Source organism: Lissotriton helveticus, chromosome 1_2, assembly GCF_964261635.1.
Source record: "Lissotriton helveticus chromosome 1_2, aLisHel1.1, whole genome shotgun sequence".
Classification (NCBI taxonomy): Eukaryota; Metazoa; Chordata; class Amphibia; order Caudata; family Salamandridae; genus Lissotriton; species Lissotriton helveticus.
In genome coordinates, this window is record NC_136058.1 from 349,223,869 (window position 1) to 349,234,991 (window position 11,123).

Sequence of the window (11,123 nt, forward strand, 5' to 3'; positions counted from 1 at the left end):
CGCTGCGACGATCTCGGTCTTCGTAGCGGCGGGAATTTTCTCGCTGTGCCGGGGATGCGATAAAACTTGCAGAAAGTTCCTTAAAAGCTTGGTTTCCAGCTTCACAACACAGGTAAAACTTCCAGAGGCACCACAACTGGCCCAAGCACTATAGGAAGAACAGAACTCTCTCAGCAAACTTCAGGGAAGCTGGGGGTGAAGTCCTTTTGTTCCTGGGACTTCGTAACAGGGAGCCAGCTCTTCTCAGGCCCTTGGAGATTCCTTCGAGCAAGGGGACACAGCACAAAGCAAAGTCCTTCCCCTTGGCAGCAAAGCAGCATCAGGTCAGTCCAGCAGAGCAACAGCAGGACAATCTTCCTTCTTCAGTTTCAGCTTTCTCCTTGGCAGAGGTTCCTTCTTGATTCCAGGATGATCTAATTTTCTTTAGTCTGTACTGTACTTATACCCCTAAAAGTCTTTGTTCCCTTTGTGCAGGAGGGCTTTGAGCCTGGTCTGAACCAGTTCTGGGTGTTCCTTGAGCATTTTGTTTTCCGCCTCTCCTTTCCTTTCAGGGAGAGGAGCAGGGTCGTCAGCCGCCCAGCAGGAGGTGGAGCCAGCATTGTGGGAGGCAGGCACAACCCTATTCAGGCCCAGGTGCTATCCCCTCCCCTCCTACCACACAAGATGCAGATGCAGATGCAGTCATTCAGTCTAGGGCTGACTCAGCCAGCCTCCTGGGGGCTACCAGCCTCTGTCACTCTCAAACCAGACAGTCAATTCACAAACAGGCCAAGGCACACAGAAAGGGCAGACAAGAGAACAGCAACTTTCTAAAAGTGCTGTTCTTAAACACAGGATTTAAAAACAACCTTTCCTAAAAGATGTGTTATTAAATTCTGAGTTCAGGGATACTAGACTTTTATGTCCTATCTTGCTCCTATGGGAAGATATGCTGGTAGCCGCTGTAGCCAGCATTCCCTATGATAGCCTATGGGGCAAGATAGCCTTACAACAGTGAAAAAACGAAAATGGCTGTAATTCACTACCCGAGCATGTCACCTGCACTAGTACATACTCTACCTTTCACATACACTGCACCCTGCCCAAGGGGGTACCTTGGGCCTTCCATAGGGGTGACCAATGTGTACAGAAAGGGAAGGGTTAGGCTTGGTCAGTGGGGACACTGACCAGGAGGACATGGCAGTTCACAACATACCTTGTATTCTTACTTTGGAGTATCCATACTAGTCTTCACTTACCACTATTCAGGAAGTTGTGTCATAAGCTAGTCTAACTCTAGACACATGTCTTTTACAGTTAATATACGAGAACTACATGTTTTTTGGCTATCTAACTTTCTTAAATCATTCTTGCCATTACCATTTGGGCAAGCTTGCCCTCAGGGTATTAATTTCAGGCTTATCCACATATTCTTGTTCAGTACCAGTTAGCCTTTTATAATACACCTTGCTTTTTTGTTTTGGAATATTCATGCTAGTTTTTATTTACTGCTATTTATGGAGTTTTGTCCGAGAGGATTTTGATTATCATTCGAATCTGTATACTCTCTAGCTTTTTTACTATCTGCCATGCAATTTCTTCCATGGAATGTTTGTATCAGCCCCTATACTTGACTGCATTAAACATATATACATATCTATATATCAGCCCATAAACATATATACATATCTATATAATGTTCAGGATGGCACGGTGCTTTGATATTGGATAGATAGATTTTTCCTAGTTTCCATCTTTTGAAATATAGAATGTCATCGGGTTTTGGCTCGACAGAGTCCACAGCACCACATTTTTCTATAATGGTGAACAATAATAGTTGTTTGTATTTAGTTTTCAATCAGCAGCATTGTCATAAAGGGGTAGCAAACTTTTTCTGCTAGTATTCTGTCTGTCACGTACATACTGTAGCTTTTGTAGTTCACCTATGCGGTATTAACTACAAATATGGCTTTCTGAGTGAGCGTAGAGGCAAATCCGGACGCACAGATATGATGTCATCACGCTACGTGGGCGCACGACGCGTAGTATTTCCCGTTCGCATTTCCCGAGGACCGTTTAGGATGCCATGACTACGTGTTTGTGGGATGGGGCAGCCTTCTCCTTTCTCGAGTTTCGGTGAGTTATATACCCCTTGTGAGTGCTGCATTAAGTTCTTTTTCGAGCATATAAAATATCATATAGGCCCTTTGCAGTAGTAAGCATGTCGCTTTGTTGGTATTTAGTGAAAACATACAGCAGAAATGGTAGATACATACTTTTGAAGCGTTGTTTACAGGTCTCTTAGCCGTTAACTATATATTGAACAGGTACCCTCTAGTCCATTGCATGTCGTTTCATTTCACTTGTTGGCTTGTTCTATTTGAAAGCATGCAGCAAACTAGTAAGGAGCTTGAATATTTTGTGGTAGCTATTTTGCTATCTTGTAATATTTCTCATTTCATAGGAATTCATTTTTTGCGAGATTGCGGTCACACGTTTTTGTATTTGGTTCATTGAGCACTTCTGGCTCATTTAAACCCCCTTCTTTGGCCAACATCAACCAATATATAAACTGTGCAAGATATATGTAGACGCACATGTTTCTCCTTTCTTTAGTTTGATGCGCTTTGCGCACATAACATGGAATTTTATAATAGATGCCGCTTACACTCTGCCGGTTTCTCTATCTTTTTTTCTTTTCCCAACTCTACAGGGTTTATCCTGTCCGTTCTTTGAATATTAGCCATATTTTTAAAGTACCCATCGCACAGGCATTTGATGAAGATATTACGCTGACCATCAGTCAGCGTTATGAAGGATACAGATAGGAGGTAAGAGCCTTTTGTTACTCCTTGTGCAATTGACTCTGCAGACCGCGGACTTAACCTCTTCTTTATAGTTATGTTATTAGCGAAAGTTTTGTTTTTGTATTTTTTTTTTAATTAGGGAGTCTTCTTTCTTTCAAGCTTGAAGGTTTTCATCATAAAAAGTGACAACGCTATTCTACATTTCTAGCACTTGATGCTAAATCATGTAGGTAAATATATGGAATGATGTCCATGGTTGCTTCTTGGTATCGAAGTATTATTTCACCAGCTAATAACATTGCTCTATGTATTTATATTATCACCATAGATACTAAATCTTGGAGTTTGGACATAAGAGAAAAAATATAGAAAATGATAACATTACCAAGAAGATTTGTTTGCGCCAACTCCAGTCCATGAAATACTTAGGTAAGAACTTACACAGAAATAGGGCTAATCTAGCAATACGTTTGATAGTAGTTTTTAAATCGTAATGAAATAGTAGAGGGTCACCTTGTTCATAGGGTTTTGCTTTTTATCATTTTCTAGATGCCTGAAAGTTCTTTTACAGATGATCATTCCGCAGTTGAATATTTGAATAGACTACTGACGTATACAATAATACAGGTGTTTTTTTTCTAATTATCGGTAAGTAATATGTTATAGAATTTGCCAAACTAGCCCTTTAGTTCAGGGTTTTTGACACAATATATCGCAAACTCGTAATAACAATATGACATTACAATCAATGAGTAGATTATAGCAATTAGTTAATTTTGACTACAAATATACCTTTAGGAATTATAAGATCATAGCTGAAATTATAGATATGTCCATATGATGACTTTTTCTATTAGAGAGATGTTTCTAACGCATGCATGTTTGATCTTTGAATCTGTTTGCTTAAAATTGGGATTTGGTAAAGCTGTTCTTTCTCTTTACTTTACTCTAGTGTGATTAGATGGCCAGATTGTGAGTTTTTCTGTCTTTGGAAACCTGATCAATGTGGGATGGGTGGGTTTAGCAATTTTTTGTTAGTTTCATGTGTTTAGTGTGCTCTGCATCTGTATCATAGATATATGTTTATGTAATTTCTTTTTTTTTGTTTTAGTATGCCACTGGTAGATTCACCCTGAGGAAGGTTAAACACCGAAACGCGTTGGTGACAATCGTGTTTTTCAACCAGTGTTTCCCATATAATAGTGGATATTAACATTCAGTTCCATTGGTTAAATTCCAGGACTTACCAACATATTATTGTTTTTGTCAATACTTATTCTTTTTCTTTTGGATTGTCTTTGTGTGGTCATACCTCATCAGAAAAACAGATATATTAATGACATTTTCTCAAATTATTTTCATTGTGATTTTGTTGTTGTTTATTTGTATATTTCAACTTAGACTTTTTGATAATAACCAAAAAAACAAATGAGAGAAATAGTAAAATAAATAATAATAAAAAAGATATATTTTTGCACATTTTGTGTGTAATATAGTTTTTGTTCATATACCTATGATATAGTTGTAACACATATAAATGAGTAGCACTCCTGCCCAGTGCTAAGCCCTTTTTTCCAATTCAGTTCACAGACTGCACACAGGCACTGCGGTGGCAGGCCTGAGACACCATTTTCCGGCTGGCTCATGTGGGTGGCACAATCCGTGCTGCAGGCCCACTAGAAGCATTTGTTATCACCAGCCCTGGCACACTCAGTGCACAGTGCACGCTCAGTGCACACTCAGTGCCCTTTACTAGGGATTTCTTGGTGACACAAATATGCCAATCATGGATAACCAATCACAATAACAATTTACACAGGAAGCACTTGCACTTTGACACTGAACAGCAGTGACAAAGTGCCCAAAGCATCTAAACCAGTAAAAAAAGAAATCCAGCACAGCATAAAAAATATAGGAGGTAGCGGCAAAAATATAGGGGGAACCACACCAAGTATGCCAGGTCTAACAACCGTCTTATATATCATTTTGACTGAGGTTGTGATGCTTCATGGTGCTTTGAAATTCAATCTCTCTTTTTCCTATGCATTGCCATGATTTTAAAACTTACTAGATTGCATGTTTTTACTCTTCATCTAAAATGTGTCTCTGACACTCGTTACTTGCTAGACTACTTAAAATTATTTCTGATTAATGATGTGTTTTTGATTTTTATTGTTTAAATCGTTTAAATAAATGGTGCCACTCTGACTCAGTTCCTGCATCTCACGCGTATCATATTATTTTAGACCTGCTCATCAGGTCCCTAGACTTGACCCCAACTTTCAATGACATGCCAGCCGTCGGCTTCTCTCAAATACCAGATGCCACTCCAATAAACACTGACACAATGGACCAATTCCCGGGGCTGCACTGTCTCAGTGCCAACAGTCCAGCGGAAGAAGCTGTGGTGTAAGGGATACCAGGTCCAATAGATGCACAATTCATACTGAAGCTCACACCAGGGCAAAATACACTAGCACAACCGCAAGAGGAGGATGAAGAGCGCAATGACGCCTCCAGCATATCGCATACAATGTCTCACAGCACACACTCCGGCTCTAGCGTTTCCTTCACTGGCGAACAGCAACACCTTCCTCTACTCCCATGGGCAGTAGGTATCGTAACACAACCAAATGATGTGAGAACAGACACCACAACAAACACTGCAGACACACACTCCTGGAGAAAGACAGGGTGTCGCAATACAACAAAATAATGAGGCCACTGTCTGGATATGCCCTGACAGTCACAAGAGCTGGTCATGACAACATCCCAGCCCAAACACAACAGGCACCTCCATAAACGTTTGAACCGCCACATAGACCCACACTTACCTTCATGCATACAACACCACAAAGAGAGCACCCAGACACAGAGGAACAAAAAGAAAAACGAAAGAGAAGGACCAAGAAAAAACGACTCGAGGTGCTGGGAACGCATGGGTGACCTGACCAAATGTTCTACGGTGTCTCAGGCACAGCCCTAATGCGTTCCTCTAGGCAGAAAAAGAAGTATAACATAATGCTCAGTACGCATACTGCCTAACACCGCAACAACTTAACGCCCAATGAAATAGTTACACTCGGGGAGGATTCTGACTTCTATGTCAATCCCTTAACTGATAATTTGGCAGGTTGGACAGAAAGTCTTGCACCACAAATGATCCCCTGGCCACAAGTTGGGTCCTTCGACCCACAAAATATGGCAACAGCAGAAAACTGCATTCTACACAGGGAGGGAGATGAAGACCGGAACTACGGTTACATGAGGGCAAGTTTGAAAGTCTGACAGAAGTACGCACACAAATTTGACCACACACGACCCACAGTAGCAAACACCAGAGTGACACACCAGATGCCACTGCTGTTCAAAAACGCACATGACCCTCCTCTCTATGTCCCATGGCCACAAATGGACAAAGACAATTTGAAAAAACAACTCCCGCCACTAACAGAGGGCGCTGGCAAATGGATAGCTGCCTTGGAAAAACACACTTCTGCTCATCTCCCTCATCGGAGAAGAAGCAGAAGACATACAAAAAAACGTCAATAACAAAATTACGTTGACTGAAACAGAATATGATGGTGTCCCAATTCAACAAAATACGAGCTAATGTATGGTCCCAGTTGTGCCGCAAATTCCTGGATGTCCCAGACATTGGGTCCCTAGTGTCACAAACAGTGCAATAAAATGAGGACCCAGCTGATCTTTATGGTGGTGATGGCTTTCTAGAATTTGGGCACTTAAAAATTTATATCATTTAACGGAGGTCATGAGGTTTAAATATATTCAAATAAACGATTATCTGATCTGTCTGATGAAAGTTATGAAGATTTCCGATTCTGACATATGGGAGTGTTTTTACTCTTCTAATATGAAATCATCAATAAGTACAGGATATAGCTGCTTGATTTCTTATATAAAGCAAGATTGTTCTAAATTAGCAGAGAAATGGAGTTCCAAACTGGGGCTGACTATATACTCAGAACACATTTCTCATTCTCTTTCAAAAATTAATAATGTAGTCCAATCAGCGAGTCTTAGATTGCAACAATTTAAAACTTCGTGTTTGTTTTATCATACTCCCGAAGTGATTCTCAAGTGGTCTTCAAATGTTTTAAATATCATGATCGTACTAACTGTCCTAAATGTGATACCGTAGGTGCCAACATAGAACATATGTTATTTTCATGTCCATCGTTAAGAAAGTTTTGGCTTGCTTTGGATAAGGTGCTGAATATGAAATTAGTGGAACCCCCGTTACTTTCTGCTCTAACTGTACTTTTAGATGTACATGAGGCTACCTTTCCTCAGCAGGCTTTAATTACTATATTACTATCTTGCGCCAAACTTATTATAGCACGAGCCTGGATCTCCCCACAACCACCTCCTATCACACAATGGTGGTCTTTGGTTAATGAAATTCATGGCATGGAGGCGGCCTTGGCTCGGATCAGAGGTATTAGGTCTTTACATAAATTTGAGAAAATATGGGGTAACTTTATTTAAATTTGGATCTCTTAAATGGTATGGTATTGTTTGTTTATATTCTTTTAGCTGAAATTATGGTCTGCCATTCTGTATGTATTTATCTGTATATTTTATGTCATGATTGATTCATTAGGGATATTTTTGTCATGTTTACTCTTTGTGCTGATAATAAAAATATATTTAAAAAAAGAATGAGGACACAGTACATTTCAAGACTGAAAGAACAAGCATTTGCAATGCAATAGGCCTCAAATTTATGCGAGTTTGAGCTATTGGCATTGTAAATTACTCCTTTTATTTTTGTTTTGCTTTTTCTCACATAAATAAAAGGAATTGTCATTTACAATGCCAATAGCTTAATCTTGCATAAATATGAGACCAATTGCATTGCAAACGCTTGTTATTAATTGGTGACTGATTTTTATTGTGTTGCGGTTTCCTCTTATTCAACAGCTTTGGTACTTATTAATGCATTACACTTGTTACTTTGATAAACCCTGACTGCTCCGAGCCCCTGCTACTCAGGAGAGAGCTAGGGTTTCACAAATAAACCTGAAACAGTATTGTTGTATTATTACACGGTGAGGTCGCACAATCTCACCATATAAAGAAAGGTTTCCTCATACATTCTAAGAGTAGGAGAGTAAAATGCTGAAGATGTACGCATTGATTGTACCTGCAGGGAATGTACTCTGGCCAGTATTTGTTCTAGTGAACACCACAATTTACTCACAGGCTCTGCATTGAGCTTAGTTTAGCACGGGCAGTGCACTCCACTTCCTGCCCTGCTACTCCCGCTCTCCCGCTGCTGCTGCCTTTGGAACCACCGCCTGAATCTGTGTAGATTCACAAGATCATTGCAACATTTGCACCACAACCACAAATCTGCAGGATGCTTGTGGGCGACAGATGTGGTACATAGCAAACAAATTCACCTCCAGGTGCAAGCTAGACTTGGGGTATAGATTTGATGCTCATGCAGTCATGTTCAAATGTACTGTGGCCACCCCTTTGGAAACGAGCTTTAATGAACTGTCCTATTGTAATGAGTTGCAGTGTTGCTCAGAGTGTCCTCAGCTGCTGGGTTTGCCTTTCTCATTTCAGTTTGCACACACTTGTCATTTGAGTGTTTCAGAATGCTTATGTTTGGACAAAATGATTCTTGTGGGCATCTGTCAATTTTCTACCTGCTGTTTAGTTTTCTTTAGTCTCTGAAGGCTGTACTCTAATCGTAGCTGTAGTTATTGCTTCTCTATATTGTACCAGCAGCACCCACTTGAAAATGTAAGAAGTCTGACCTTTCACCGACACAAAGTTAAAAGAAACTTGCAGCATGAGAACACAAGAGGGGGGTGGGGACAGACCTACCCAGACACTGGAAGTGCACTGACTGCATTCCTGTGGCTTCAGGGTGAAAACCAGAAACTAAAGTGAGAACAATGGATACCAAGGCTCCCCTTAGAAATCATTGAGAGCCTTACTTCCTCTACAGGAGCACTGCAGGTTGGCCGATGGTAAGGGTTGAGTGCTGGGATTGCATTTTCTGTTTTCCAAGTGTGGAAGTCTCTAGACAGGGGCTTTCCTTTTGTGTGCCTGAAAACTATCGCAGGAAGGCACAAGGAAAGCCAGATACCTGATCCTACACTCATAACACACAGTGATATTGTAACACATGCAAATAATGTTATTTAATTTGCATGCTACCTCAGAAAGCCGCAATATTATTCTTAAAAACCCCGCATGAAAAGTGACCGTTACTTAAAATCGTTGGGATTCCTTTTTAGGTTTCGCCTGAGACAGCGCATGCGCAGTCTCTTCGAGACATTTAGTAAGTAGCATTTAAAAGTGCCACCAGAGGCTTTTACTGGCCTCAAGCTTGCGGTTACATGCGCGAGTGCAGCCGCAAGCTTTCAGCACCCGAGGCGCCATCTGCAGGGCGAGCACTTTCACAGGCACCATATGGCTTTCCTCTCGCTCGGCCAAGCACGCGCGCCTTCCTTCAATGCCCCTCCCCCTCCCCCTGCCCTCTTTAGCATTCGACATTTCAAAGTGCATCGGCCAGATCTGCACATCAGCCGCAGTCCTCACGCCTTTGCCCCCACAACAGCCTCCCTCACAAAGGTAAACAGCTTGTAAGGCAATAAAACCGCACCAGAACACGTGAACGGCTCTCTTTCCCCTTCCAGGAGACTAGGCAAATATTTATGGGGCAGTTGACTAACTCCTGCGTAGTCCGGGGAAAAAAGCAGAGCGATTTAGCCGGATATACATGATCCACTTTGAATATCACATTGACACCGAGAAAATAACACAATGTATTTTTCCAGTGGCAAATTAATTTAGGTGGGAACCGCCTCCCGAGGCTGCACTCTCTTTGGCGAGCGCGCGGGAAAGGCGTCCTTTATTCCGACGGTTTATCTTCCAATACCCAACCATTAAAAAAGCACAATGTGTTTTTTTCCACTTCTTTCCTGCAGCGGTTAATAGCATCGCACAACCGTTGGCTACGTTTTTTCTCCAGTTTCTAACCGTGCAGCTGTTCGTGGATGAACGTCACAATTTTACTAAAAAAAATCTCTTTTTTTTCCCCATGAAATATTTGTGTGCCTCTTCTTTTTTCTATCCTCTATGTACCTCACCACCTCTTTCCTCCCTGTGTATAGTACAGCCATGCCTCTGTATTGGGCCTCTTTTTAACTCTACCTCTCCCTCTCATCCTTTCTATTCCGAGGAGTTTCCTTTCTACCTCTAATGATCTCTCCTTTTGACTTTCACTATACATCGCCTCTAAGCTACCCGCTTCTCCCCACCCCTTCCCACCCACTCTCCTGTTCTCCAATACAACGCACTTCAACACATCTGTCTCTTTACCCTTTCTCTCTCTACCTCCTCTCCTTTTCGCAGCTCTCTTACTTACTGTTTTCGACTACCCTCTTTCTCTCCACCTACAGACCCTCTACCTGTCTCTACACGTTTTGTCTCTCCCTTCAAGTCACCCCTCTTACTAGAACCTTTCCTCTGTGCCTTTAAGGCTCATTCCTCCCCTCTCTCTTCCTCACCAGAGGCGGAGGGCATGGATGAGTGAGGTGTAAAGCGAGGGAGAGGAGGCTTATGCACACGTGTGCCCACAACCAATCAGCTGCAAGCGTGGGTTGGCGACATGGGCATGGAATGTTTCATAAAGAAGGCTGCGATTATAATGACACGTGCCAGTGGCGCCCACAGCCTATAGCACATGTGGGGCCTGGGGAAGTTTTCCAGCTTCCCTTCTGATGCTAGTAAACATGTTCTATGAACAAGGGACTCTTTCACAATATTTAAAGTTTCTCTATTTGTTTTAAATAAATAAAATATAGCTGACCACCAAAACGTTAGTGATGAGCTAAAATAAACCAGACTCTCACAGCCAGAGACTGAATTGGGGTTGAATGGGGGACGAAAGTAATTGTGAACGAAGAAATAGTAAGCAGCAGCATTGAATACGTAAAAATAAAGCTTTTGGTGATTATCCGAGGTATCATCTACATCATCCTAGATATATCAGTGGGCCTACATTAAATGATTTTTGAACTAGAGGCCTAGCCAATAGGTCTCGCCTTCGGGACCTTATAAGTGTTTAGCCATGCAACAGTTGATGTTGTTGCACCAATGATATTGTGCTGCATATCTAAATACTTATAAGGTCCCAAAAGCAATACCTATTTTCTATACCAATTATTGTTCTTTCATGCCTCTGCTCTCCAAGTACAGCCTACTCTAAGTCACATTCACATTTGCCTTAATCCCTATTATTGAATCTCTGCAAATTGCCATTGCTTTTCACAGAAATATCAACAAGTCTTGGCA

General features: G+C 41.4%; 1 long non-coding RNA gene across 1 annotated transcript; it reads left to right on the plus strand.

The window, feature by feature from the left end:
- The first annotated feature begins 2,923 nt into the window (after positions 1 to 2,923).
- On the plus strand, positions 2,924 to 4,206 carry LOC144807904 (uncharacterized). The gene is made up of 4 exons (XR_013606514.1): positions 2,924 to 3,012; positions 3,115 to 3,215; positions 3,336 to 3,434; positions 3,898 to 4,206. It is a non-coding gene; the product is annotated as an uncharacterized LOC144807904 (long non-coding RNA).
- Positions 4,207 to 11,123: the final 6,917 nt, after the last annotated feature.